General features: G+C 37.4%; 1 long non-coding RNA gene across 1 annotated transcript in view; it reads right to left on the reverse strand.

Moving 5' to 3' along the window:
• LOC306664408 overlaps positions 1 to 6,865 on the reverse strand; it is a 1,052,029-nt gene that overhangs the window by 779,649 nt on the left and 265,515 nt on the right. The gene's annotated exons all lie outside the window — the stretch shown is intronic.

The following is a 6,865-nucleotide window of genomic DNA, read 5'->3' on the forward strand; positions in this document are numbered from 1 at the left end:
TGGGGGAATGAAGTTCAGAGCAAGCCATTTTAAATTACATGGGTCACTTCTGTTCATTCTGTTTACCAAAATCTAGTCATGTAGTCACAGTCAGGTAAATATGGTCCTTACCTTCATCTGTACTGTGTTGCTGTAATAAAACACCTGAGGCTGAATACTTTATAAAGAAAAGATGTTGGCAGGCATGGTGTGCATTACTGTAATCACAGCTACTCCAGAAGCTAAGATAGTAGGATCACAAGTATGTCATCAACCTCAACAATTTAGTGAGGCCCTACACAACCTAGCAAGACTGTCTCAAAATTTTAAAGAAAGGGCTAGGGATGTAGCTCAATGGTAAAGCACCCATGGATTCCATCCCCAGTTCTGGGGGGAAAAATGTTTATTTAGCTCACAGTTCTGGAAGTCTAAAAGCATGGCACTGGCACTAATATCTGTTTGAATTCTAGTAAGAGCCTCATGACAGATGTCATTACATGAAGAAGAGACAAAGCACCAGGGGTAAATTTACCTTACAAAACTCACTCTGCAGTAACTAATTCAGTCTCAAGAAACCCACTCCCTTGAGACCAAATCCAACCTTGAGAGACCTAACTTAATCTTTCACAAAAGAGATTAACCTATTCATGAGGGCAGAGTGCCCATAACCTGATTGTCTCTGAGACGTTCCACCACCTCTCAACACCTTTACATTGGGAAACAAATTTCAACCTGAGTTTTTGTGGGAACAGACCACATCCAGAATATAGCAATCCTTAACTAGGTAGTTATATAGTCAATTAAAGCCACAGATGGCAAGGAAGGTGGTTGTGTTGTTGAAGGAAGGGAGACAGTCTTGCCATCATTACCACAGTAACTCAGACTCCCAAGCTGGAACCTCCCTAACATTTTGTTCATTCATTCAACAGCCTTTGTTTTCCTTGGGGATTGCAAAATATGCTTATTTGGCACAAAAGAACTTAAGTAGAAGAACAAAAGAATTTAGAAAAATCCAAATCTTAAAAAGTAACATCTGCTGCTTTAGTGATTGTTTCAGGCTACATGTATTTTTTATTCTTAAACATTTTTTATGTGGTTCTGGGGATTGAACCCAATGCCTCACACATGCTGAGCAAGCTCTCTACCATCGAGCCACAACTCTAGCCCCTTCAGGCTACATGTATTTTTGACAAAGACATGAATACCTCAAAACAATGCTATCTCAACAGTTTGTGGAGTGGAAGGGATTTTTTTTATTTCCTTCTTTTAAAGCATTAGCCTTCATGCAGATTTCAGTAAAAGAAATCAAATATACTGTTAAATGTTACCTTAATAATGAGCCTTCCTCTCCCCTACTGCTAGAATTGGAGAGTACAGAACAGGAACCAGTGGCAATAGGATGGTATCCTTCGCATGTGGTATTCATGATGTGATTTTTAGGACTTTGGCTGTAGTTAAGTAGAAAAGCTTTTCTCTTCTTGCTCTAGGAAGAAATGTAGTAGAAATGTACAGGAGCCAAAATTAGGGGAAGATGTTTGGAAGCAAAAACCAGCCTTTCACAGCATCTCTGAAAGGACCTTGTCTTCACTTACTCCAACACTGGATGACATGCTTGAGTGTCATGTGTATGAATGAAGATGTACCACGCCAGTGCCCTCAAAGAAAGCTGAAAATGTTGACTCTGTTGGCCTATAAGATGGGGATGTTACTAAAGATATCACCAATCGCTCTTTGAGCTCTTTAAGGGATGTGGATGAGTGGGTGACACAAAGAAGGAGGAATCTAATGAAGAAAAGGAGAAAGAACAAGAAGCCAATGGGACCATGGATATAGTCAGACCTAAGTTTACAGAGATTGTTGGAGACAAAGTCTGGGCCACTCTTAGGAGGACTGAACCATCCCCAAGTCAGGGGACATTTTTTCCTTGTAACTGTGAGCTGCTCAGAACTCCTGACCAGCTTCATCCCCAGAAACTCATACTCTTCATACCCAGTGTGTGCGTGGTGGGGGATCTATATTTATACACATATAAATATATGTACATATATGTATATATACATGTCTCTTTTAGAACAATGAGCAACTGGAACTATAACTTGAATCTTGCAATGCTGACTCCTATTTTTTGATGTATGTTTGATTATGTTTCCACTGTTACAAAGTGGTCTTTGATCTTGGAAGGTTGAGAGGCTGCGTGTGTTTAGTCTCCACTCTGGCACCTGGAACTTGGGCAGGCCAAAAAGGCCCAGCACTCTAGCCACTCTCCATGAATATGCTCTAGTGACTTTCAAAAGAGGGAAGACCTTTCTAATCTAAAAGTGGCCAAAAAGAGACCAACTGGTGTGATTATGATCATTGGCATAAAAGGTCAGAACTATAATGGTATGCTGGCGTGTGTTGTGGTTGGACGCTAATTAGAGATGCCATTCACGATGTGAGTTTTAGGACTTTGACTGTGGTTAAGCAGGGATTGTGGTATTCCTCAAACATTCCAAGTGGCAAACCACGGAACTCTGGTGAGAGTTGTCTATATTTTGTGAAAGATTCTTGTGAGCAATAAATGGTCTTCCTGCTGGTTGGCTTGTTGAAAATGAATCCCTCTGTTACTGAAACCTAGACTTGATAACAGGTTAAAACAGGATCTCTGAGCTCCTGAGGATAGACATGGTGTTTCAGTCCCTCTGTATGTCCAGAGCCGGGCAGTGCTGCATGAATGGCAGGCACTGACATGAGTTCTGGCAGTGGGGTGCAAAGGAGACAAAGCCCTCCAACCCACTGCCCCTTCAGAGTCCAGGACCACTGCAGGCTGGTACTTATGCGGATGAGGCTTTTACTGACTATCTACTTCTAACAGTGAAAATCCCCTCAATCTCCAAATAAAATGACCATACAGATTCACTGGAGTGCCTCACTGTTGTATTCCTTAGAGCATAAAATTCCCTAGCTAAAATATATTAGAAGAGAAATCCAAAAGGAGAACCAAAAGATACTGAGTTTACCTTATTTAACTGGAAGGAAAGTTTTGGTTTTTGTTTTCTTTCTAAAAGACACTGAATTTGGCCTTAGCACGCTGAACCATAAGGATAGCAATTCACACTATGGTATAATTAATGGAAGTACAGTTGTTGATTCATTATGAGAGATTAACTTCTAAATTCAAAGTACTAAACAGGTTTGTGAAAACAAAAGACAGAAACAGGACTCCTGCTGGTTACCTTGTAATTTGAGTACAACCTCTTGTTTGCTTAAAAAATAAATGGGGGGGCTGGGGTTGTGGCTCAGTGGTAGAGCACGCACCTGGCACACGTGAGGCACTGGGTTTGATCCTCAGCACCACATAAAAATAAATAAATAAAGACATTGTGTCCATCTACACCTAAAAAAAAATTTTTTTTTTTTTTAAATGTGGAGGTCTTTACCAAGAACTGGATTATCTCACACCTAATTTGAGTATTACATGCTTTTGTTTTACATGGGCTCTGGTATTACCACCATTATCTTCCAAAAAAGGAAATCACTAGGCAAGTTCTTAGAATATATTGTTGTCTTTGGAGAACTTTGGATAGAGGTGTAGTAACCAGAATACCTGAAGCAGGTAGGTCATCTAATGATTTGAAAGAAATGGCTTTCATATCATCTTGGGATTAAAACTTTGGCCACATTGATGTCACATTTGTTTTTAAACCCCACTAAATACTATAAACATGGGAGAATGATTAGTGACTCATACTATTTAGTGCCAGGTGAGTTAAAAACCGAAATGGAAAACCAAGAACTAATATCAAGTGGTTCATGTATGAATGATGCTACAAAGCTTCTCATCTGAGAAATATATTTATCAACTCTTCTCAGGTAGGTTTTCAACATGTTTATCATCTCTGATTAGATAACATTTCCACTCTAGTCAACCTACATACATTTGCTCTAAAACTGACAAAAGGGTTTTGGCATGGTAGGCATGGAATAAAAGAAGTAGAGGAACTGATACCTTTCTCCAAAGCAAGCACACAAGCATAATGGGAACTCTGTAAAGTCTGAGGACAAAATAGAGAAAAGAAAAAGAACATTACCAACAGACCATAATACCAAATTAGAATTCAATCCAAAGAGTCAGTCAAAATTTTCCAGTAATTTATGAGTTGAATATTTAATGAAATTGACAAAATGTTCAATCTTCACTTGCATATAAGAACATATCAAAACTTGCAAAATGTAGCCGAAGTGGTCCTTTGAGAGAGAAGGGGTAAAGGTTCACAAACTAAGCTATCAGTTCAAAGTTAAGACTACGGAATAAAACTGAAGAAAGTAGAGGAAAAGAATTAAAAACCTGTGTGAAAATAAATGACACTAAAAATAAACAACAAAAGCAACCAAACAAAAAGATGAGCATTAAAAACTAACTTCCAAACTCTGGCCAGATAAATTGAGGGAATAAAATAAAAATAAGTCATTTAGGAATAAACATGGGAACAAAACTACAGATAAAATAGTTTTAGAAAAATAAAATGTAGTATATGCATATATGGGAGTAATATAAATCGTTAAAAGAATTATATGTGTATGAAACAAATGTATCTAGAAAAATGCAACTGAAGAATTCCTAAGAGCATGTTGTAAATATTGTAAATGTCCATAAACATTTAAAACATGCAAAGCAATATTTATTATAAACATATAAATGTACTAAAAGTACAAAAATGTGAATAGTAAAGTTACTCTTCTGGTCAGGAAAGAGAATGACATCAGAAAAGGATACAAAAATGGCTTAAACAGTGACATGTATATATATAAGTGTGTTATTGCCAGGTTATGGGCCCGGGGTGTTTTGTTTTAGGTGCTAAACTTTTCAATGCTTGAAATACTGTGTAATATAAAGAAACAAACTACAGTCAGCCCTTTATGTTCAAGAATTCCACATTCTCAAATTCAATCAGCTGAGGATGGAAGATATTTGGGAAAAAATATTGCATCTGTATTGAATATGCACAGACTTTTTTCCTGTCATTGTCCCTCAAAATATACAATATAAAAACTATTTACATAACATTTACATTGCATTAGGTATAAACTAGAGACCATTTAAAGTATACTGAAGGTTTTGCCATTTTATATAAAGAACTTGAGCATCCTCAGATTTTGGTATCTTTGGAGGTACTGGAGCCAACCCCTTTGGATACTGAGGGATAACTAGATGGAATCTTGTTCAGTTCTTTTTTCAGCGATATGTTACTCCTACCCCTAACATCATCATCATCACCTGGGAAATTGTTAGAAATGTAAATTCTCAATCCACATCCCCCATATCTGTGGAATCAGGATTTCTGTGATTGAACAAATCTCACAGGTGATTCTGATCCATGCTGAAGTTTTATGGTGTTTTTGTTGTTGTTGGTACTGGGGACTAACTCTACCACTGAACTAATATCCCTAGCCTTTTTTATTTTTTATTTTGAGATAGGGCCTTGCTAGGTTGTCCAGGCTGGCCTCTGACTTGCAATCCTTCTGTTTCAGCCTCCCAAGTAGCTAGTACTACAGGCATGCACCATCACACCTGACTCCATTCCTAAAGTTCGAATACCACTGTCTTAGAATAATGTTTCTCAAAACTTTGGTCTGGGAACACACAGATCTCACCATCTTCTGGGAGTACTTGTCAAAAATGTAGAATATAATACCATAGGTCTGGGATGGGGTCCAGGAATCCATACCTATGCATGCTAAAATTAAAACCATTGTTTTTGAAAGTAGGTTCAACTTTTGGTGATTGTTCTATGAGCAAATTACAATCTTTAGTGAATATGAAAGTGAAAAAAAAAAATACCTCATTCTCTTCCACTCCCTCTTGTTCATTGTATGCCAGTCCCACTCTGAGGGACACTTTAATTAATACACAGAATTTAAGCATTTTATTGTTTCAGGAGCCCTCTTTTTTATCACTAGCAGTACATTTTGGTTTAATACTAAACTCCAAAACCATCCTTTTAAGCTTTATAGCTTTGTAAAATGGTTGAAAACATTTTCCAACAATGAAATAAATGAAATCTTTAAAGTGTAGTCATAGTATTAGACCACTCTTTTAATGATATGCATACATTCATTTATTTGCATCTGAGAACAGTTGTTTTTTTGTTTTTGTTTTTTTTTGGGGGGGTGCTGGGGATTGAACTCTACCAACTGAGCTATATCCCCAGCCCGAGAACAGTTTCTTGAATGATTGACAGAAACTTAATAGTAATCAAGGAGACCACGAGAGGAGAAGTAGGAGATAATTTCATCCTCCTTTCTCCTTAGTTTTCCTTTCTGCAGTTTCATTTACCCACAGTCAACCCATGTTTGAAAATATTAAATGGAAAATTCCAGAAATAAACAATTTATTACTTTTAATGCTTTTCTGAATATAGTGATGAAATCTTACTCTATCCCACCTGAGGTTGTGTTACTCATCCCTTTATGCAACATAACTACACTGTATACACTATGTACCTCTTAATTACTTGGTAGCCATCTCATTTATCAGATCAACTGTTCTAATATTGCAATACTTGCATTCCAGTTACCCTTATTTTACTTAATAATGGTCCCAAAGTACAAAGTACAGTAGTAATGCAAAGGAGGCATCAGGGCACAAAACACAAAAGGACAGATTAACTCTGGCACTAAGGGGCAATGCTGCAGAGGAAATAGGGAAAAGGCATGGTGGTACACTGTCCATAGGACTTGATACTATTCAGGTTGTAGACATCCATTGGGGATCTTGGACCACATCTCCCATGGATGAGGGGTGACTACTACACTTTCTATTTTATATTCTTGAACTGTCAGAAATTTTTGTCACATTTTAGTACTTTGATACTTTATACTGGACATAATACCTTCATTTTATTTA

This window comes from Sciurus vulgaris (genome assembly GCF_902686455.1).
Source record: "Sciurus vulgaris genome assembly, chromosome: 6".
Lineage (NCBI taxonomy): Eukaryota > Metazoa > Chordata > Mammalia > Rodentia > Sciuridae > Sciurus > Sciurus vulgaris.